Source organism: Tachyglossus aculeatus, chromosome 22, assembly GCF_015852505.1.
Source record: "Tachyglossus aculeatus isolate mTacAcu1 chromosome 22, mTacAcu1.pri, whole genome shotgun sequence".
In the NCBI taxonomy this organism is placed as follows: Eukaryota; Metazoa; Chordata; class Mammalia; order Monotremata; family Tachyglossidae; genus Tachyglossus; species Tachyglossus aculeatus.
The window spans coordinates 28,393,973-28,416,035 of record NC_052087.1 but is presented as its reverse complement, the minus strand read 5'-3'; the positions used below and the strand labels follow the sequence as shown (position 1 = coordinate 28,416,035).

General features: G+C 42.9%; 1 protein-coding gene across 7 annotated transcripts in view; it reads left to right on the top strand.

Annotated features, from left to right (window-relative positions):
• Window positions 1–1,430: 1,430 nt before the first annotated feature.
• Window positions 1,431–22,063, top strand: part of PHF21A (PHD finger protein 21A) — a 230,196-nt gene continuing 209,563 nt past the window's right edge. For 6 of the 7 annotated variants that reach the window (XM_038764899.1, XM_038764902.1, XM_038764897.1 and 3 more), the window contains exon 1: window positions 1,431–1,495. The gene's annotated coding sequence lies outside the window, so the exon portion shown is untranslated. Of the gene's footprint in view, window positions 1,496–8,223; window positions 8,243–22,063 lie in introns of those variants that run through there. The other variant, XM_038764896.1, reaches the window with a different exon arrangement.

The window sequence follows — 22,063 nt, the reverse complement described above, 5'->3', positions numbered from 1 at the left end:
AAGAATGTTGCAACCCCCCGGATTATGCGCGCTGTGCACTGAGATCGCCCTGCTGCCAAAAGCAGAAAAGTACAGGCCATCATCTGCTAGAACAAAAGAACTTAGGTTTTTTTTAAAAAAAAAAAAACACGGGAGAGGTGGGGGAAGAGGGGGACGTCCGATGGAGGTAAGTGGAGGAAAGCAACCTCCTCCACCGCCAGAAGTCACCGTGGGGCTGATGAAGTGGTTGGAGGGAGAGGGGCCGCTGGCTGGGTGATTGCATGTTGCATTTGCAGGAGGGTGCATCTTTCTGCTGCCCGTTGCATGCGCTTGAACGTCGGCTGCCGCTGGGTGATTGCACGTTGCATTGGCTGCAGGTTGCATCTTTCTGCTCCCCGTTGCATGCACTTCAACGTCGCCCGGTGCTCGGGCCCCCTGGCAGAGGGGGTGCGTTGGCACCGTTTGCCCCGGGAAAGGAGGGAAAGGGACCGATCAATCAGTCAAATTTATTGAGCATTTACTGCGTGCACAGAGCACTGTACTGAGCGCTTGGGAAGCCCAAGTTTGCAACATCTAGAGACGGTCCCTACCCAACGGGGGGCTTACAGTCTAAAAGGGACCAAAACCCAATGCATTAACAGCGTCCGTCGGTGCAGCGGAGTTGGGCTGCTGCTGCCCTACTTCGCTCTAGTTTAGTTTCACTCACTTTACATCCGGGTTTTTTCCCTAGGCAATGGGAGCCGCAGCACCGCCCGTTCCTTAGGCAAAGTGAAATAAATTCGCCGCACCGACGCGTCAAGTAGTCCCGCCCGCCCCGGCGGCGGGGGCGCGCGCGAGCTCACGCGCGCGCCCCCGCCGCCGCCCCTCCCCACCCCAGCCCCGCCAAGCCGGCGGGGGCGCGCGCGCGGTCGGGGCCGCGCGGCGGGCTCCCGCGCCGGGCCGAGGGTCTGGGCCCGCGCGGAGGGATCCCGGGGCCGAGGCGGCGGAGGTGCTGCGGCCCGGGGCCGGGTGGTGAATGGGCTGCTGGTGCTTGCTGCTGCTGCTGCTGCTACTGGAGGAGGAGGAGGAGGAGGAGGATGAAGAGTTGGGCTTGTTTGTCTCCCATAGTTTCTCTCCTGCTGCTCTGATTTCCCCACTTCGGCCCGGGGCCTGTGTGTGTGTGTGTGTGTCTCCTGGAGGAGGATCCAGCCCCCACTCCCTCCTTTGCCCCCACTCCCCCAACCCCCCCCCCCCCCCTTCTTGGGGAAGAGGAGGAAAGAAACAGCCCAGAGAGAAGAGGAGGAGTGGAGGGGGGGAGAGAAAAGAGAAGGGAACAACCTACCATCTTAACACACTAATATTTAAAAAGTGAGAGAGGCCCAGAGCAGCAGCAGCAGCAGCTCCTCCAGCAGCTCCAGCTTCTTCCCCCCCCTCCCTCCCCATGAAGAAGAGTGCCCTCCTCCTCCTCCTCCTGCTTCTCCTGCTCAGAGTTCCTGCCTCCAGCTGCCAGGGGGGACAGCCAGCCAGCAGCAGGAGGGTGCAGTATCCCAGCTTTTCCATTCTCTCTTCGCCTCACTCTCTCTTTTCTTGAGTAGCTCTGTTTCTCCTCCCTCCTTTTTTTTTTTTTCTTCTTCCTTCCCCCCTCCTCTCTCCCTGCTCTCTTTCTCTCATCTCTGGTGTGTGTCTCAGGGAGAAGCAGGGACTGCTTGCTGGGAGTTTGTTGGTGGGGGGGGGGAGGAAGAGGGGGAGGGGTGTGTGGGAGGGGGGGCCCCCCCGCTCTTGCCAGGACCCTTCAGTCAACTTGGGATTTCAGGAATAACTTCCCCTTCGGGGCGCTCCTCTATGGGCTCTTCCCTCCCCCCAGCAAAAAAAAAAAAAAAAGACAATGGGAAAATCAGGTCTTTTTTTTTTTTTCCTCTCCACCCCCAGGATAAATTGAAGTAAGTTTATGAGCCACATAGGGAGCTTGGAAACTGGACAGGGAGAAGGGTGACACAGACATCCGAGCTGGGGGGTGGGTGGGCATGAAGGGGGGGGGAGGGTGTCACATTGTGTTGGGGGGGGGATGCACTGCAAGGGGGGGGGGGGCGGTTGGAAGGGAACTTTATCCTCTCTGCTTTTCCCGAGGCTGGTGATTGTTTCCTCTTTCATCCTCACCCCATGATGCTGTTGTGGGAAGTTTTTATTATGGTTGTTTTTGGGGAAAACCATCTTGTTGGGAGACCGAGAGATCTGGTTTAAAAAAAAAAAAAAAAGAAAGCTGCGGCTGCTGACGCTGACGGGCTTGTATGTGTGTGTATGTTTTGGTGCATTTGTCTTTGGTGGCCGGAGCAGCGGTGGGGAAATTCCGCTTCTTCTTCTTCTTCTGCAACTTGTTATGCCGAAGAGTCTTCCTGCACCCCTCACCCTGGGGCTGGCCTTTCCGCACATGCACACGCACACAGCTGACTGCAAGGACACCTTTGGGATTTTTTTTCCCCCTTCTTCCCACTCCTGCTCGGGAATGGTGTCCCCCACCTTCCTTCTTCACCAAGCAGCCCCCCACCCCACCCTGCCTTCGGATCCTCTATCCCTCTGGCCTTGCCCCCCCTGCTTTGTAGGGGAGCCCCGTGTGTGGGACTCTCCATTTGGTCCAACCCCGTCGCACGCACTGTTCCCAGCCCTCCTCGTCATCTCCTGTTAGGTTTCTTTATTTTGCCGAGGGGTGCCGTTAGGATTTCTCCTCTCCCAGCCACACTGGCAGTGGTGGGTAGCAGCAGAGTGGCCCTGTTTGGGTTTTCAGGAGATTGGCCTGGAAATCGCAAATGCAGACCCTCATCTCCCCTCTCTGGGCTGCACCCCGAAAGAAGGCCACAGAATAAGAGGCAGAGGTGCCAGTGTGTGGGTGGGGATGAAACAGAGCCTTTTCTAAGTTAGTTTTGGGGGGGAAGGGGAAGGCCCCTAATGGGAGGGGGAGGTTTTGCTTTCAGTGATGAATCAGTGTCATCATAGCCCGGTCATATGTCGAAATATTCTTTGTTTAGGTGGTGAAGTAGAGGAACCCAGATTTCCACCCCAGCCTGAGTCCCAACGGCGTTAGTCGTTAAGGATGAGCCCCCCAAAAGTGGCACCGGTATTTCAGGCACCAGTTGGGACTAGGGCAGGTGTGGGCCCAGAACTGGCCTTGACAGTGAACTCAGGATTTCCAAGATTTGCCCCCCCAGGTGAGGAGGAAGTCGTGTGGGTATCCCTTTTTCTGTACAGAAGGCCTGGGGAAGCAGGATAGGAGGGGGAATTTATACTAGGGAAGGTCTGTTCCTTTAGATCTGAAAGTAAGAACTAGGTGGACTTGAATCAGTGAAAGTTTATGTTTTGTTTTCTCCAGGCAGTTGTGTACTCTAGGAAGGAAAACCTTCTCTAGGCCCTCGTTTTCTGGGGGAAAGTAAGGAGATCCTCTTTTTATGCATAAAGAATGCACGTCAGCGTTCATACTTGGAATAAAAATCCTCACCTTGGAGGAGAGCATCTTAAAGGGATAGCGATTGAGATTTAAATGTACTTTTTTAGTGTTCTGTCGTTTGTTAAAATCGGAGAGTTTACTCCCTTGGGACAATGAAGGCAAACTAGTCAACTTCACTTTTGAGTTTTGAAGGCCGACCCGGTATTTTTGTTCTGTTTTTGCGACGGTGTTTGTTTGGTTCATGACATTGTAGAGTCACATTAAATACATTTTAATGAGAATGCTGTTGTTTATATTGGGTTTGGCAAACTCCTTTTTCTTCCTTTTCGGTCAGTCCACTTCATAAAGATTCTACATTGGGGATCTAAAACTACTAAATTGTAACTACTTAATGTGCCTGAGAGAGAATTTTTAAGGCATTTTAAGTAGCTACAATGTAGTAGTTTTAGATCCCCAATGTAGATTCTTTATTAAGTCTCAAGGCCTGTGTTCTGGGAGGGTAAAGTTTGTGTGCGGTGAAGCTCATTTTCATCAATTCAATTTCTGAATTGAAGAGTACTGTGGATGCACAACTTTAATAAAGTACAATAGTGAAGAATTGATTCAAACAATAAGAATTTCCATCGGTTCCAAAGAAACCCTCCCAAAACATTTTAGTTTATCCAACTTTTGGCGTGTCGACTGGCGTTGTTAGTGTGTCCCTCTAAAATACCCGTTTGAGTGTCCTTGCGCTCTTTTACTTAGTTTTTGAAAGAGAAGCAGCTCTTTTAAATTTTTGCTCCGCATAAGCAGGCTTTACTTTGATCTGGACTCAAAGACAAGATTGCATCCGTTTTCAGACTTTATTGTGGAGCTGGGAAAATGGAGCTATAGGCTTCCTCTTTGAAGGAAGAATTTAAAGTCACAGGCACGTGATTTTTTAAAAAAATAAATAAATGAATGGTTGTTGGGCCCTTATTCTTCAATTTTACAGGATCTAATCTCTCTGGGAAATATTCTGCCTGTCCCAGCGTGATCAGATTTAAATGTGATCCTGCAGGAGGTGCTAATGCAACAAATGGCTCTACCCCCAGGAAGTTAGAGCATTTGCTTGCAACCCTTTAGAATAACACTGGGCTTCAAACAACAGAAATGTTAATATAACACATTAATACAAATATCAGATTTTCTTTTCAAGTAATTACGATTTTAAGGTCACTATTTCACATAGGAGCGAGTAAAAATGACTACCTTTCACGAAATCGAAGGATTTCACCAACTTTTTGCTCGCGTAATAATACCGCACTTACGAATTTTGGTATCGGAGGGTAGTCAAGGCACGTAGTAAGCGCTTAATAAATACCATTATTATTATTATTGAGCTTTTACCGCCCGATTGTTGGTCATGAGTTTTTTACTCTCCCATCATGGTTGCGGTAGAACTTTATGTGCGTGATAGTCTTGGGTTCTCTTGTCTGCTGGGTGACCTTGACAAGCGGCGTGGGTTAGTGGAAAGGGCACGAGCTTGGGAGTCAGAGGTCGTGGGTTCTAATCCCGGCTCTGCCACAGTCAGCTGTGTGACTTCGGGCAAGTTGCTTAACTTTTCTGGGCCTCAGTTACCTCATCTGTAAAATGGGGATTGAAACTGTGAGACCCATGTGGGACAACTTGATTACCTTGTATCTATCCCAGCGCTTAAAACAGTGCTTGGCACATGGTAAGCGCTTAATAAATACCATTATTATTATTATTATTATTGAGCTTTTTCCACCCGATTGTTGGTCATGAGTTTTTTACTCTCCCAGCAGTAAAGGTGTCGCAAACATATTATTTGGGAACGAAGGGGAGTATGTATATATTTGTGTGTATATATATGTAAATAAACACACACACACACACACTCTTAAGGTTGTTTGCAGAACCCATTAGCAAAAGTATTTGGCTCATATTTTGGGGTCTTTAAACTTTTACAGAGGTACTTTAATCATTTTTTTTGCTGCTACTTTGGCAAGGAGATGTTTGAAGTATCAAATCAGGTACTGTACTCCAACTTGGAAGAGGTAACTGAAGCAGGGTAGGGTAGAAATTGGCTGTAGAATCCTTTTTTGAGTGTCTCTGGATTGTAGAAAAATTACAGTAGTGGAGTGCATTTATAAATTCCACATTTTAGGTATTCTAAGTTGTACTGGTTGAAGGCAAGATGTTGCCGTGGTTGTTCACTGACCTACCTGTGTGAAAATGAAAACAGTCACTTGACAATTTCAGTGTCATTTTACCCGCTGCCTTAATGATAGCATTTATTAAGCGCTTACTATGTGTAAAGCACTGTTCTAAGCGCTGGATCTCCCTTTTTAGTGTAAGGTGAATTGGTATCATCGGAAAGGAGTTGCCATTGGATTTGTAGAGTCTCATGTAAATAAAAATTTAATAGCTTTTTAAGAATTTTATAAGACTGTTCTGGACAATTTTGTTACTTTCCCAGAGATAGTACTGTAGTTGATAAGCTAGCACATTCCGAATCTCTTGTTGGAATGCTAGTTTTTTCTACATTATAATCAATTGCGAATTGTATTGTAGAGTTTGTCTACAATATAGGCGAAAGTTATTTTCATTCTATGGTTTAAATGCACTTGGGTACTGTTTTTAAGATTTGTTAAAAGAACGGCAGGGCATTCAGAGTGGTTTTTAAATCACTATTTTTGGAAACGTGGCTGTGAAAGTTTTCTCTTGTTCATTTTTTTCCCTCTTCTTTTTTTCCTCCAATAATGCGAGAGCATACCTAGTTGTCACTGCATTACGACAGTAGGGCATCTCTTGTTTTCTGGTCTGCTGACCTTTCTTCAGTGAAGTCTCATAGTTGATGTTAGGGGGTTATTTTGTGCTCTCTCCTTCCCAGATGCATTCTCTTCTTAGAATTCAGAGTAACAAATGTCACATGGTTATCAATGTAACCCTATGCTTTGTTTGACTCACTCCCAACTTGTGAAAAATTCTCCTCTAGCATTTGCAAGCCAATTTCAACCAAAAGTGAAATGTGGATCTATGAGCGAGAAATAACATTTATCACGTATATGTGTGTGTTCTGTTTTGTTTCGGAGGAAGTTTGAGTTCAAATATCTGTTCTTTGGTGGTCTGTTACAGTAAAACAAAAGATTGAAACCCGGACTGCGGGGAGAACTTCAAACATTTTTTTTTCTTCCCTTCCCCCATCTTACTCATGGGTCTCTTCTGCAGAATTAGTAAGTTTTAACCTCAAGTTTTAAGTTTTGTCGTTTTCTGTATAGGCAGGGCTCACTGAGGAAGAATGAGTAATTGGAACATCTTTATACACAAGAGTGCGTTAAAAGTTGCTAACAGTTAATAAAGTGCAGCTAACATTTCCTTTTTATTAAAAGAAGCTTATAATAGCAGCTAAAGATGGCAGCTCGCCTTAAGGCTTGATGAAGGTAATGTAAACTTTCAAACTAAAATTAAAGGTAATATTAACTTTTCCGTACGACAGGCTGTCGTGACATAAAAATGAATTAGATAACTTCTACGTGTCCTAGCAGTGTGTGCGTGCGGAACACGCACCGTGATTGTTGCAATAATTTTTACCTATGAAAAAAATAACAAATCAAGTTTTAGATGTACAACTTTTGACAGTATCCTTTTATAGCCAACTTTGTAGAGGGATGCTTTCATTGAGCGTACCTGTCTGCAGTTAACACGTCCTAGAGAATAAGTGATATGTATTGACTTTTTGGGAATTTTTATATCTGCATATGCTTTCTCTTATGGGTATAGATATTCTTTAGGAGCACGGCAGTGCATTTGTTCAGATCAGCTTTAGCAGGTCTGCATCTCTTCTGCTCCGAGAATTTGTAGAGGTAATGTCTAAAAAGCATGTAGCTTTTTTTGTAAATAATTTCTTGAAATAGCATATTTTATCTGCTGTCTAGTTTCCTTGTAATACTATTCCCTATGACTTTCATATAATTTGCCTGATGTGTGCATGGAGCCTTTGATTCAACAATTCTCCTAGCTGTGGGAATGCTGAAACAGAATTTTTAAGTAAACTTCTACATTACCGTTTCAGCAGCCCCAGTCTTAAGCCGGTAGGTAGGTTGACTGCTAGCTTCTAATTACATGTGAGGGCTAAATAGCATTGTGCCTTTCCAAAGAAACTTTCCTGTACCAGACTGTTCTACAAGGGCGTGAAAAAAAATCCCCAACATATTGCAAGTTCTTTCACTCTAAAAATGGCAGTTAGCAGGCCTTTCATGAAGGAAACTACTCTGCACCTATATTTCAGGATCTGGTGTGGAAATGTCTTCTGGTGTTACAGCTTTTTAAGTAAAGAAGACATCAAATGCCTGAATAGTTAATCTGGAGAGAGGAGGGAGATGGGGCCAACAGGTTGGTGATCTAGTCTTTGTTTTGACTGTTTGTGGGCCTGGAAAAAAAAAGAAAAAGAAGAAGAACTTAAAGACAGAAGCCAAAAAGATGGGTTTTGTTTTATTGTTTTGGCTGCATTGAGAATACAAACTGTCAGTACTTGAGGAGAAGAAGCAGCAGAAAGGAATTGATTTTTTTTTCTCTGCCGCAGATCCAAGTATTGTTAACCATGTGCATCTCTAGAGCAGTGGACAGTACTTAAAAATGAAGTAGTAGTTGTTCTGTTCAGTTCATTAACCATCAGCACCCTAAACTGTTTTGTTTTAACCCAAACTTTAGGATGTCACAATCATTTTCTGATAAACTGACTGATAGTAACCATGGCAACCACGGTCTCCGGCCTTATGGACAGTATGTTGTATCGATGAGGCGTCAGATCCTTTGGTAGCCTGTCACTTTTATGCTGGAATGTAGTAGCGTGTGCCACAGGTGATTTTTAACTGAATTAAGTTACATATGTGTGCTGGCTTAGCTTTCTCTGGCGTTCAGAAATTGGTGGACTTTTATTTTGTTGCATGTCGGTGAGGGGGCTGCTGCCTGAAAAGGCTACCACAATTATAAACCTTTCTCCGTCCTCTTTTCCTTAGATTTACAAGGGATATGTGTACTTGAAATTGAAGCGTAAACTATTGAGTTTGGGATCAGATGTGGTAAAACCTGCCTTTTCTTTTTCTTTTTTTCCTTTTCCTGGCTGCAGGCCTTTTCCGAAGACGCTAACGTGGGAAGCTGGACTTACCTCTTCAGAGTTGTAGTCTAGTGTCTTGTGTAGTAAGGCTCTGTCCTCAAGCAGCCATTTAATTTTCAATGAAAGCAGGTTTTTCTGTCTTTTTTTTTTTCCCTCCCTCCTTTCCACCCACTCTCCCCCCTCCCCCATTTGTGGAGGGAAGAGGAAGGGCAAACTCAGGTCACAGTGCATTTGTAGAGGGAGGGGAATACATTTCCAGATGGATAATATTGAGGGAAAGCGAGTACTATGTTCACAAATGACCTTTTGGGGAGAAGATTCACAAAAGTGTCACCTGACAATTCGTTTTACAGAACTAGACTCTAGCAGCCCTGAAGGAAATCCAGTAAATGCTATTTCAAAAGTTGTTACGGGCTACTTAGTCAAGCTCTTCAAAATAGCCATTATTTCTTTTGGACCAGCAAGGGTTTTTTTTTGTTGTTGTTGTTGTTGTTTTACACTTGGTATTTACATCATTTCGAATACGTCTGTTCATGCAAGTTTGTTCACATATGAAAAAGGTATTGATTCGGAGAGTGTGTTTGGCATCATGTGCTGCCGGGAATATATACCGATCCCCAGAGCAGAGAATAAAGTGGCTTGTTCCCTTGATCAGGTCCGCTGTAGGTGTTACAAGAAAGGCCATAGCAGTTGAAATTTGAGGAGGGGTAATAGTATTTATTAAGCACTAACTTTGTGCAGAGCACTGTACTAAGCCCTGGGAGAAAATAATACACTATTGAGAAATAGGCACGGTCCCTGTCCCTCTTAGGAAAGGTGTGTGTGTGTAGTGGGGGCAGTAAAATTTTGTAACCTAGGCACTACAAATCCCAAAATGCAGTGCCTCATTTTAAATTAAGGTCAGAGCAATGAATTCTGGGATTTGTAGTCTTCCTAAACTGCATTTGAAGCCACCCTTCTGCTTAATTCAGTTTACTCCATTTTATGTAAATGAGGGGCAAAGCACAGGTTCCTTGAAAATTACTAGCAATTTGAGTGAATAAGTGTGATTGCTCCTGCTGTACCTGTTAAACAGTGAAAAAGTTTGTGAGGGTTTAGAAAAAAAAATCATCAAAGAACAGTTTTTTAGCTTTAGGTTGGTTCATATTTTTTCCCCTGCTGCATGAAAAAGTTGTTGCTCATGAACGGTATATTTAATAAAATCAATGCTGTTTTCTCTTTTTGAGTGATGGCATTTTGGCTTTGTACTGATTAACTGGAAGGCTCTTTACCTCCCAGAATCAACATTCAGAGTACTGCTATGTTGCTTCTACAGTAGTTGACAGTATCATGAACTTCTAATTCAGTGAATGGATCGATGTGTTTCTAAAATTGCTCTCATCATATTAAAAGTAACTTTTGATTGAGAATATCGGTTTGGGTGGGGAAAAAAAGGAATAGCTACTTCAAATGAGTACAGATATTGATTTGAATCTGTAAATTTTAAACTGTGGGAACTTCAGAAACTTTTAGCTCTTACCATTCTTGGAACATCATTTTTTATTTCCACTCCAAGCCATTGAAGAAAAGTAAAAAGCATCCCTGTCTTCGTTCTTTACAGTTTGGTAAGAAGCTTCACTTGTCATAATAAGACCTTGGGTCAGGTTACTAAGGTGGGCTGTTTTGGGGTCAGTCAGGACTGTTATAGAAGGTTTGGAAAGGTAATGTTTCTTTGCAACTATATAATTTATTTTCATATTGCTTGTTTGGTGAAATCAAGCCTCTAAAATTGAAGTTTTGGAAAAAGTCCACCGTCCTGTAAAAATTTTACCAGTGCTTCTAGCACCTTTGCCAATCTTACAGCAGTGATGGAGGGGGTGGCCCTGAGTAGCAATACTTGGAAGAAATGAAGTACCAATTCTCAGATAAGAACTAATGATTTTAGTTGTAAGGCTTATTTTCTTGAGGGTGATTCCTTTCCAACATTGCCTTATTTCTTTTAGACCCTGGGCCTTTGGAAACTTTCTAATTTGCATGACTCGTTTGGCTTTAAAGGAAAGGGGAGTCCAGAAAAATTGAAAGATAGAAAATTGGATTGTGTTTTTTGCCGTAATTAGCATGTACGGGAATCAGGGCAAATTTTTTATCCTCCTTGTAGAGCTGATCTTGTACCTGACCTTTTATTTTCTTGTTTTCTGGGAGCAGGACTCCTGCACATGGGACTCTTATAGGTGCTGGGTGGATTTAAGAGAACAGTACATTGCCTTTAGTAGCAAGTGCTTTGTCACTGTAAAAATAATAACCTCTTCCATGCATGCTTTTTTTTTTTTTTTTTACTATTTAGGTATATTAGGTTCTATTAGCTCCTCTTAGAGATATTGAAAGTTAATTGTATCCAATTTGTTCCATAAAATAAGTAATTCTACAATTTTTCAGCTAATCAATAAGGAGGGCAATAGATGGAGAAAGTATTTCTAAGTACTTCTAAGACAGTATTAGAAAGTGAAAGCATCCAGTAACTGACCAATGCAAATACAGTCTACCCTGGAAGAACTTCTAATGTGAAAGCTTCACAGTTTTATATACCTTTATGTTCTTCCCCTTATACCATTGAGTTATATGTGTGCTTGGAAGGGAGAATTAGGATTAAACTCATGCAGTTCCCTGCAAGAACCCTATGGGTTGCCTTTCCTCAGTCAGAGTGGATTAAGCACAAAATTTCTGCCTTCACGATGGATGTCCGGGGCAGCATCAATGACCAGGGTCAGTGTAAAATATCACTGCCCTTATATTTGGAGAGTTGCATATAGCCAGGTCAGTAATGTAAATGTAGAAAAGTATGTTGACGTAGAAGTATACTTCCCAAGCGCTTAGTACAGTGCTCTGCACACAGTAAGCGCTGAATAAATACGATTGAATGAACTATACCCAAATCAGATTCAAAATGATTTCCGCAGCAAACAAAAGGTAGCTATTTGTGTGTTTTGGTGGCCCATTTAAAATAGACTCCATGGAGGGTGTGTTATGGTATATCGGTGAATGCTGCAATTCATTTGGAGGTATTGATATTAAGTTGCTGAGGGAACAGAAACTTAAAAAAAAACACAAGTCAAAAAAAAAAAATCCCCACCACTACAGTGTTGCATATTTTTTTAATTATACAGAACCCACAAATATATAATTATTCCTGAACAATTTGAGTGGGAGCAGATTTTTTAATATTTGGCAAGTCATGAATTATTTTCGGTAGGTTAGTGTCATCTGTTGTGGATTTTGAAAAGTCTTCAGTGTGCTGTGTAACTGCAGCAGAAACGTAAGTTAATTGTCAAAGCGTTTCACTTCCTAGAAATCGCCACCACATTCACAAATCTCAGGATTTCTCCCTCTATTTTTGGTCAGAATGAGGTTGGTCAGAGTGGGGATTCAGAACCATTGAGAATTGAGGCCTGAAATTTTGGAGAACTGAGGGCTAAATTTTGGAGAACTGAGGGCTAAATTTTGGTCTCTTTCTGCAATTCAGAGTAGATGTGGCCAGCCTGAGTAACTTCGTCATCAGACCTTATCTGAATGGGCCAACGTTTTAGGGGTTAGTTAGCTGACAGCTAACATGATGAGAGGCCTGCTCAAAAGTGATATTTGCGTGAGGAAAGGGAATACTCGGTAAGGACAGTGCTCTTGACTATTTGAGTCATCCATCTGAGGAACTTCAATGCTGTAGCTCTTTCTGATTGGTTTGTCTGTCACTTTCTGCTAGGCTTGGCTTCCTGTCCACCTTCCATGAGAAGGAAGTTGTTTAAAAATGACAGTTTTGGGGGAAACGTTCCCTTGCTGGGGCACTGTCCCTTAATGATCATCCATCCTATTAGTTATACTTTGATCTCACATTTCCTTATTTTTTTTAATGTTTCCACTTTTGCAGAGAGGATTCTGAAGTTTTTTAATAGTATTTTATTTCATCTAGTGCCTACCTTTCCAAATACTAGAAAAGACTCAGGTATCTTAGGGGCTTAATCGAAATGTCCCTTCATTTTCATCTTAAAATCATCTTTAGATCATTTTAATAGATAGAAAAGTAAGTTGGTGTGTACGATATACTTGTAAAAGCTTTATAAGTTTGTGTTCAGTGGCATTTCATCCATTGCTCTCGGTCAGCACCTGGGTTCTTTGTTCACATATAGGTTCACCTATTCAGTCTGTCGCCAAATCCTATCGGTTCAACCCTCACAGCATCTCTAAAATCGGCCCTTTCCTCACCATCCAAACTTCTACCGTGTTAAATCCAAGTGCTGCCTTGATTCCTGCACCAGCCTCCTTGCTGACCTCCCTGCCTTCTGTCTCTTCCCATTTCAGTCCATACCTCACTCTGCTGCCCGGATCATCTTTGACAAAACCGTTCAGTCCGTGTTTCCCCATTCCTCAAGAACTTTCAGTGGTTTTCCGTCCACCTCCGCATCAAAACCGAAACTCTTTACCGTAGACTTTAAAGCCCTCAATCACCTTGCCCACTCCTACCTTACGTCTCTGATTTCCTTCTACAATCCAGCCTGTACCCTTGGATCCTCCAATGCCAGCCTACTCACTGTGCCTCGATCTCTCGATCTTGCCGCCGACCCCTTTACCACATCCTGTCTCTGGACTACAACTCCCTCTCTTCATATCCAACAGGCATTCACTCTCCCCACCTTCAAAGCCCTATTAAAAACACATCTCTTCCAAGAGGCCTTCCCCGACTAAGCCCTCATTTTCCCCTTCTCCCACTCCCTTCTGTGTTACCCTTACCCTAGAGTTTTCACCCTTGATTGACCCCTTCGTGAATTGATTGACCCCTTTGTGAATCCCATAGCGCTTATGTACATAGCCGTAATTTAATTTATTTATTTTAATGTTTGTCTCCCCTTCTAGACTGTCAGCTCGTTGTGGACAGGGACTGTGCACTTAGAACAGTGCTCATTCATTCAATCGAATTTATTGAGCGCTTACTGTGTGCAGAGCACTCTACTAAGGGCTTGGAAAGTACAGTTCGGCAACAGATAGAGACAATCCCTACTCAACAACGGGTTCGACACATAGTTAGCACTTAGCAAATAGCATCATCATTAGTACAGTGATCTGCACACAGTAAGTGCTCAATAAATACGGTTGAATGAATGAATGATTACCAACTCTGTTATATTGTACTCTCCCAGGCACCGAATAAATGCTCTGCACATGGAAAGGACTCAATAAATATGATTGACTGATCGATTGATTCAGATGAAAACTCGAGATCTTTTCTCCATTCCATTGTTTCATCCCTCATTCTTGAAGGCAATAAATGTGTGTCCTCAAATTTTTGAGTTCCAGCTAGATGCTTGGAATTGTGCTAGATGGAAAGGTAGTCATGGCATTGCCCAAGGTTACAAATTAGCACAGTACAAATTAGATATAGCCTTTTGACTATGGCTGGGAGAGGAAATTTTGTCTTGTTGATTAGCTCATTAGCTATAACTCTTCTGTCTGATCTTAAGGAAAGGACCTGGCACCATTAGTCTGGGAGCCAAAAAAAAGAAAAGACCTTATGCCTCTCTGTCTCTGATCTTCCATATTCAGTCTTCCCCAAAACATAATTTCCCATCTATCTTGAGTGTCCACAAAGCGCCTAGACTCAGGGTTTGTCTCTAAGCGACATGGATCCTCAGTGCAGGCTGGTGAGAGAGGGCAGGGCTCAAATAGCAGACCTATTTACCAGAGCAGTAGGTTGGCTCCTTAAATCCTATCCCAGAATGAACCCATGAGCCCCTGGTCCCAGGGGTCAGTTTGGTCCCACACTAGCCAGTTTCTCCTGGATCGAATGATCCTGCCACTCATGTGAGGGGATGTGGATCCTGGGACACTTTCTCCAATTAATCTACCCTAGGACTGAGCCCTGCCTAGCAGTGTTGAAGGCTGCTAAGAAATGCCCTGTGATAATGTGCCAACTTTTGGGAAATTTGTTCTGAGGCTATGCCTCTACCTCAAATCTACCCCTTTGGGCAGATCCAAGGAGGTTCCCAACAGGAATTCCCCATGGCTGCTTATTTGGAGCCCCAAGTTGAAGCTTGGGGCTTAATTGATGATAAGAAAAATGTGGTCTTGTGAATAATACCGCTTATCTATAAGGTTCCTTTTCATCCGGGAGCTCAGGACCTTTTAAAGAAGCATGTCAGTCCATATACCGTCCAGGAGGGTGGGCGATAGCCACACAGGTGGGAAAACTGAGGCACGGAGAGGTGAAGTGCCTCATTCAAGGTCATAAAGTGAATCAGTGGCAAAGGCTAGTGTCCTGGCTAAGGTGTCCTTCCTTCCTCTGTCTTGGAGGCAGTTCTGCCTGCCATTATAGTCTCGGGTAGAAGATGATGCTGCTGACGGGGAGAATTTCTCCATGGGTGTGAGTGTCATGCGGAAACAATAGCACAGCGTTTCTGCCTGCCGTTAGGTCTTAGTACCTCGAGGATGGGAGGCAGCCATGGGATAGGCTAGTGGGAGGAGAACCCAGGAAGTATTTAACACCAAGGTGTTTTAAGTTTCAAGGCCTTCAAGGCCTTCAAGGCCTTCAAGGCCTCCTCCCTTCAAGGCCCTGCTGAGAGCTCACCTCCTCCAGGAGGCCTTCCCAGACTGAGCCCCTTCTTTCCTCTCCCCCTCTCCATCCCTCCGTCTTACCTCCTTCCCTTCCCCACAGCACCTGTCTATATGTATATATGGTTGTACATATTTATTACTCTATTTATTTATTTATTTATTTATTTATTTATTTTACTTGTACATTTCTATCCTACTTATTTTATTTTGTTGGTATGTTTGGTTCTGTTCTCTGTCTCCCCCTTTTAGACTGTGAGCCCACTGTTGGGTAGGGACTGTCTCTATGTGATGCCAATTTGTACTTCCCAAGCGCTTAGTACAGTGCTCTGCACATAGTAAGCGCTCAATAAATACGATTGATTGATTGATTAAGTTTGAGAGACCTTCTGTTGCTCAATTAAAGGAGCCGCCACAAATCCTGTGGGAACCAGAAAGCTAGCTAAGTGTAAGTGGACAAACCTCAGTTTAAAGGAGAGCCAGCAGCCTCTACTGTCTGCTGCAAGGTGGAACCTGGGGAGAAAGCCACCCTGACCCCTCCACCCTCACCCCCGTAGACGTGCCTTTTTTCTTGTCAGGTTGGCTGACAACACAGCTTGGTAAGCGCGTTCTCAGTGCATGACATGACGTAACTATGGAGGGTGTGCAGCATGCATGTTAAGTGCAGGTGGTTGTGTTTGTCTCGTTCCCCGCACTGGTCCCGAGACGGCTCAAAGACGTTCCCTTCCTGAAATTTCACTGTGTGGGTTATTGCAGTCTTTGTTGCTGTGTGTAGAGAAAGTTTGCAACTTTTCATTCTATTTAATTTTTGTTTACTCCCCCCCCCCCCCCCCCCCCCATTTGCTCAATCCTCAGAATAGTGCGCTTCCTCTAAAGGGAACAGATGCCTTTAAATGATCAGGATATGAAACAAAAAAAAATTCCCATGAAAATCTTTGTGGGGGTGATTTCCTTTATTTAATCTATATGGAGAGCGTATTGTAATTATTGTTGTTAAAACTGCCGATCTTGTTTGGAGTGGGCCATTGTGCTTAGGGAAACTAGGAATGCCAAATTGACAACGTAGTATGAAGAAATAATGACCAGTGAATAAAATAAGAGTTCAACTAAAAAGCAAGCCAGATACAAATGCAGAATAAAAATATCTCTTAGTAAAATGTTAGCAGGCTGTACTTGGAACAGATGTCCCATTAATTCAAAAGAGAGCCCAGAAAATGTGGCAACTTTACGATGTCAATGGAAAGAACTGCAAGAGTTCCCATTCTCATTGTATCAAGTTCACAGAACCCCTAAGCCCAGTACAGTGGCATTGTGTATTTATTTTCAGTGTGTGGGGCACGTAACACAGACAAATACAAAAAGTAGGAGTTGCACACTTAATATTTTGGTTCTGGGAACTTCACTGCCACCATATGTTGGAGAATCAGCAGTAATAATAATGAAATATCAAAGGATAAGGTATCGAAAGGTGAAATTCTAGAAGTGCAAACTTGTGATGCTGTTTGACCACTCTCTGCACCCTTTGAGGGACTTGCTTGTCAGCAAGATAGATGTAGAAACAGCCGTCTTCTAGAGACCTGGCTCAGTTGATCTAATATGGTCAAAGTACTAAAACTCCAGGAGTCATAATCTGTGCGTTTTTTTTGGTTAATGTTTACATTTGTATTTTTTTTTCAATTTGATAAGATTTTCTACTTAGATGAATTTCATTTCATGAGCTGTTTCTTAAGATTTTAAGGAAGAGAAATGATGAAGAATGAAGAGAAAGAATTGGAACTTTAATTTATTTTAAAAAAAATACTCAATTATCAAGCACCTTTAGTGTCTATCTCATGAGGAGAGGCAGACTGGAGGCTCTAGACCAGTTCTACTGTGTACCACTTCCTGAAAAGCGCAGTGATCTAATCATCGGGGATGTGGCTTGCTTGCTTGCCTCTAAAGATGCCAGTTGTGTATAGTTATTAATGCTGCACTAGTTTTTTTTTGTTTGCCCAAATTTGCTGAAGTACATTGAGACATCATAAAATTTAGTGTTTTGAATTGAAAGGTAAAAAAAGCAACTTTATTTTCTTGGGCCTACATCCACATAGAAGCCAAAGGGGATTTTAAAATCATTTCTCCTCTCTGAAGTTCCCCATGAGCAAACAGCAAATATGGAAGCATTTAGCTAGAAATTAGATTTTTTTGATAAAGTTTATAAATCTATACTATCTCCTTTGTCCTTGCCTGCAAGCGCCAGGGTGAGAAATTCAAAACCAATAGAAAGATGTTACAGTTTTAGCTGAGCAGTTTTCGTATTTAAGATACTTTAAAGTCAGTCTAGTGGCTTATGATGGGGGAATTAGTACAGTGCTCTGCACACAGTAAGCGCTCAATAAATATGATTGAATGAATGAATAAATATGAATATTTGCAGCCACTAGTCTGAGACTGAAATTATGGAAGCTCTCTGTTGACGAACTGGCAATGTCGGTGGCAGACTTGGGATCAGAAGTTAGCATTTCTTCTAGTGCTCTTCCCAACATAAGGGCCCACTGCTTTCTCAGAGAAAGTTGGCCAGAAGTGGAATGTTTTAACCCTTTACACCCTACGATGTGGGCTAGGTAAATGATTGTAAACTCTGGCAAAGAGGCATGGATAATACTGCTTAATACTAATGATAGCCATAGTCATCTTTAATTTGCTTTTGGTTGTGGACATCTTTCTTCTCTGAAATTATTAGCTTTTATTCATCCCCCCTTCCATCCCCACAGCGCTTATATACCTATCTGTAATTTGTTTATTTCAGTTGTCATCCCTCCGCCCCCAGACTGTAAGTTCATTTTGAGAAGCAGCATGGCTCAGTGGAAAGAGCCCGGGCTTGGGAGTCAGAGGTCATGGGTTCTAATCCCGGCTCCGCCACTTGTCAGCTGCGTGACTTTGGGCAAGTCACTTAACTTCTCTTTGCCTCAGTTCCATCATCTGTTAAATGGGGATTAGGACTGTGAGCCCCACGTGGGACAACCTGATCACCTTGTATCTCCCCCGGCGCTTAGAACAGTGCTTTGCACATAGTAAGCACTTAACAAATGCTATCCTTATTATTATTATTATTATTCATTGTGGGCAGGGAATGGCTATTGTACTCTTCCAAGTGCTTATTAAAGTGCTCTGCACACAGTAAGCGCTCAGGTAATACGATTGATCCACCTGCACTCTCTTCTCTGAGTATGGAAGCAGAATTGTGATTCTGCTTCCATATCCTGGGGGGTGATCCCAAACTAAATGCGCTGGTGTCCAGAGGGAAGGTCCGAGTTTCCAGTTCATTCCTTTAGGCTGTATATTCCTTACGGGTAGGAAACGTATCTACAAACTTGATCGTTCTCTACTCTCCCTAGCGCTTAGTACGGTGTTCTGCTCCAATCATATGAGCGTAAAGCCTAATTTTGGAAACCTGAGTCGTGATTAGGGTTTTAGGGCCTATGGTCATTTATTTTCTTAAAATTGATAGTTTTCATTTTTCTTCAGTCCCGTTGGGTTCAGTGAGTGTGAAACAAATAATGGAAAAGGGGAGAGAGCTCTCCTTGTCAGGGTGCCTAAGTGTGAAAAGTTTTTGAGAAGGATGAAAAAAATATTATTCGAACCACTCCCACTTGTCAGGGTGCCTAAGTGTGAAAAGTTTTTGAGAAGGATGAAAAAAATATTATTCGAACCACTCCCACTTGGATGACACCACAGCATGTCTATTTCTAGTACAATGTGATTTTTTTTTAAAGAAAATCCTGCAACTTGGTGGGGTACAAAGTGTACACTGTGTCAGGTCAGCCAAATCATTTCCCTGAGGGTAGCAGGGGGTAGCATTTATTCATTCAGTTGTATTTATTGAGCGCTTACTGTGTGCAGAGCACTGTACTAAGCGCTTGGGAAGTACAAGTTGGCAACATATAGAGACGGTCCCTACCCAACAATGGGCTCACAGTCTACTAACAGTCTAGCAGTGTTAGTATTAGCAAATACTTTCATTGAAGTCGCAGAACAACTTTTAGTATTAATGCCTTGATTTGATTGGTTTTTTAAAGCAGGTCTCCAGCACAGAAACATTTATTTTAGAATTTTGTCCAGTTCCCTAAAAACTGTACTAAACCTCCTAGCGTGGCCAATGTATTCGTTTGTTTTGATAGGAGGGTGTACTTTAAACCTACAAATAGAAAATTGTGTAATTCTGGATCGGCTCAGTTGTGTGGACACTCTCACTTTTTAATGAAAGGAAAGAGTAAGGCATCTTTACTACTACTGTGAAGCTTTGTCTGCCTTGTTAACTTTTCCTGATCCGTTACCTTAAGTTTAATCTTGTGCACACACACGACTTTGTTTGATTCATTTCTTCTATAAGCACAACTTTCCAAATTGCTTAACTCAGGTTCATGAAAGTTTGGAAACCCAGGATTCTGTTCTTGTGGGGGCTTCCAAGGGCCACAGCGCGATCCTTTTCAGAAGTCCTGGAATTTTTATTCAGAAAGCACTGTGCGGAAAACTGCTTCTCAGCCGTCTGTAAAGTTCTGGTGCTCAGCCAGTAATGTTCAGGTAATGCAGGAGAATCACAGAGAGGTGGTTGTTGTTGTAGTCATGATGATGATGGTGAAACACTTGGGATTCTGATGGGGAAGATTGAAAGGAAAGTGAAAATTCCTGGAAAAGATCTCTTTTTCTCACCAAACCTTCATGATCTGAGGTCTGTTCCTTATTCTTCCTTCTCTGTCCCTCTCCCATAGTTCTCCCTCCTGGGTTCCAAGTGTTTTCTTAAAAACAACACAAAAAATATCCCGGGGGGTGATCCCAAACTAAATGCGCTGGTGTCCAGAGGGAAGGTCCGAGTTTCCAGTTCGTTCCTTTAGGCTGTATATTCCTTACGGGTAGGAAACGTATCTACAAACTTGATCGTACTCTGCTCTCCCTAGCGCTTAGTACGGTGTTCTGCACACAGTAAGCACTCAGTAAGTACTAGTGATTGATTTCAGTTCTCGTAAGATGCGTTCTTTCAACCTGTGTTTTGGGTAGATGTTGGGGAATTAGGAATCATTTTGGCATTACGTATCTGGACAGAACGCCTTGCCAAGTCAGAAGATTGTAACCCCTGTGTTTTAGGAGAGCCGACTGTGATATCTGTTGTCATTGGTCTGGTTTGGCGGAAGTTATTCTTTATCATGAGTGGACTTTATTGAGCCCTTATTGTGCCCAGAATACTGTACTAAGTGCTTAGGAGAGTGAAATAGCAGATACGGTAGACACGTTCCCTTCCCACAATGAGCTTACAGTCTAGCAGGGGAAGCAGACATGAATATAAATATATAAAGCTCCAGCCAGAAGGAGTAGACATAAGGGAGTAATAAGCTTCATCAGTTTACCCCACTTCTGCTGTGAATTGCAACCCTGTGGATTTGGTGGCCAAGGGGAGATGGAGTTTGCTTTTGCTGATCCTGCAGAAAATATCCTGATTCAGAAAGAGATAGGGCTAGTTTTTTTCCCCTTCATAACTGAATAATGGAGAAATTTTTGAAGTCTTGAGTCGATACTGATACTAATTACTTGCTTCTTTGTAATATTCCAGCACACTTAGAGAAGCAATTTATATTTTCAAAAATGCTTTACACTCAGTTTTTCTTCAAAAGCCCCCAGGAGAGGGAAATAACAATCTTTCCCATTTTGCTGGTAAGGAAACTGAGACTTGTTTCCAGGTGGGTAACATAGCCAGTCAGTGCCAGAACTAGGATGTAAACTTTAAACTCTTAAACTTGCAGGCTACTGCTTAACCTACTTTCTAGGTTCTGCAGAAAAATAAGATTTGCCTTGGGTGAATGTATTTGGGACATACTGCTTTGTGATTTCCAAACGTGCTGTTTAGGGGGCTTAAATTTAAACTCTTTTCCTAAACAGTTGCAATAATTGATGGTGTTCAGTGGATGTGAAACTAGGTGAGAAAATTAATTTTGTTAGCACAGGGCTTGGCCCATAGTAAGCAGTGTAGGCTCAGTGGAAAGAGCCCAGGCTTTGGAGTCAGAGGTCATGGGTTCAAATCCCAGCTCCGCCACTTGTCTGCTGTGTGACTTTGGGCAAGTCACTTATCTTCTCTAGGCCTCAGTTACCTCATCTGGAAAATGAGGATTAGGACTGTGAGTCTCCCCGTGGGACAACCTGATCTCCTTGTAACCTCCCCAGCGCTTAGAACAGTGCTTTGCACGTAGTAAGTGCTTAATAAATGCCATTATTATTATAATAATTAAAATACCATGATGATGATGATGTTAATGATGATTATATAATGCTAGTAAAAAGTTCTAAGGGTCTGTTCTTGAGGCCATTTGTCCTACGGATCAGAAAAGGTATAATTTTCTGTAGTATTTGTTTGTGGTATTTGTTAAGGGGAAGCAGGATGACCCAGTGGATAGAACACGAGCCTGGGAGCCAAAAGGACCTGGTTTCTAATTCCAGCTCTGCCACTTAATAATGATAATAATAATAATAATAATAATAATAATAATAATAATAATAGTATTTGTTAAGCGCTTACTATGTGCCAAGCACTGTTCTAAGCTCTGGGGGAGGTTACAAGATGATCAGGTTGTCCCACAGGGGGCTCACAGTTTTCATCCCTATTTTACAGATGAGGTAACTGAGGCACGGAGAAGTTAAGTGACTTGCCCAAAGTCACACAGCTGACAGTTGGCAGAGCCGGGATTTGAACCCATGACCTCTGACTCCAAAGCCTGGGCTCTTTTCACTGAGCCACACTGCTTCTCTAGTGATCTGTGTTACCTTAGGCAAGTCACTTCATTTCTCAGTGCCTCAGTTACTTCATCTGTAAAATGGGGATTAAAACTGTGAGCCCTATATGGGACAGGGACTGTGCCAAACCTGATAAGCTTTTGTCTACCTCAGTGCTTAGAACAATGGTGGACACATAGTAAGTGCTTAACATGCCATCATCATCATCATCATTATTATTAAGCATTTAG